Here is a 1,292-nt window from a genome sequence, read left to right on the forward strand (position 1 = left end):
CTTCAGGGCACCATCATCTTTCTGTCTTTAGCGGTGAGAGGGGACCGCAGCCCAGCGCACACAGGAGCATCGCTCTGAGCTTCTCAGGATGAGGTCTCTACCTCCTGCTGCAAGTACAAGGCAAAACAACTTGCATCCCAATGAAACATAAGCTGCAGTTTGCACACCTGTCTCCCACCTGTGTCTCTCTTTCCCTTGCATCTTTCAGCCCAGTTCAACAGCAAGGGACGTGGACACAGATGCGTCTTCAGCTCCCTTGCCCTGTGTCCTGGGGAGTCCTGCTGGTGTGTACATCACTGACCTGCACCAGGCATTGCACAGTGGCCAGATTAAAACCCTGCTTCATTTCCAGGGAACTGGACCTCAGGGAAACATGCTAGCAAAGGGTGACAAGATTCCTTGTCCTTAGATGCAATAGAGACAATAAAGAAATGAATGTTCTCAGAGGACGTCTCTGGGGTGATATCTTCTGATCCTGCTGTATTCATAGCTAGAAATATTGTATGTGCTACGGAAGTGAGCACATAGCTAGAAATATTAAGAAACTTATTGAACCATTTAATTTTCTTAACCAAACTCTCCAAGGGTGAATTTACCAGGAATTCCTTTGTTGTATGTCAGAAATTGAGATAAAGCTCTAAAACAACTTCTGCACAAAATGAAATCAAAAGAGGAAGTGAAACAAGCCCTCCATCGGCTTAAAACCCACAAGGACGAGGACCCTGAGCAATGTATTTCCTCCTGATTTTTCCTTAATGCATCTACCTTGGAAAAATTATTCTAACTCAGGCAGTGGTGATTTTAGCTGAGATGGTAACCACTGGTGATAGAGGAATGACACCCAGAGACATCCATGTCCTAATATCAGCTAACCACAACAGTTCCTCTCTGGATCAGCAGCATCCCAGCAGATCTGATTCAGATCAGGACTTCCACTTGAGAATGGAGCAGGATTTACATGAGTGAGACTACACATGCAGGCGATTCATAGCATAGACAGGAAGAAAGTCACCATCAGAGCGGGAATTTGCAAACAAATATGGACATTGACTGATGGGAGGGGTGGCAGTGGGTGGGGAATGCGGAGGCATGTTGGAATCAAAAAGACAGATTCATTAGCATCCAGCTCCAGAAGGAGCAGGGCCCTCCTGAGTCCATGCTTTTTTTTTTTAACAAGTTTCATGCCAAATAGGTTCATTGAGAAACAAATAGCAATGACACAGTTTCAAACCAAATTGGTAGGACAGTTTCAATAATTAAGACATTGCATACATTCTTCATAGTGGTTAATT

The sequence above is a fragment of the Octodon degus genome, unplaced genomic scaffold (genome assembly GCF_000260255.1).
Source record: "Octodon degus isolate 3935 unplaced genomic scaffold, OctDeg1.0 scaffold00052, whole genome shotgun sequence".
Taxonomy (NCBI): Eukaryota; Metazoa; Chordata; class Mammalia; order Rodentia; family Octodontidae; genus Octodon; species Octodon degus.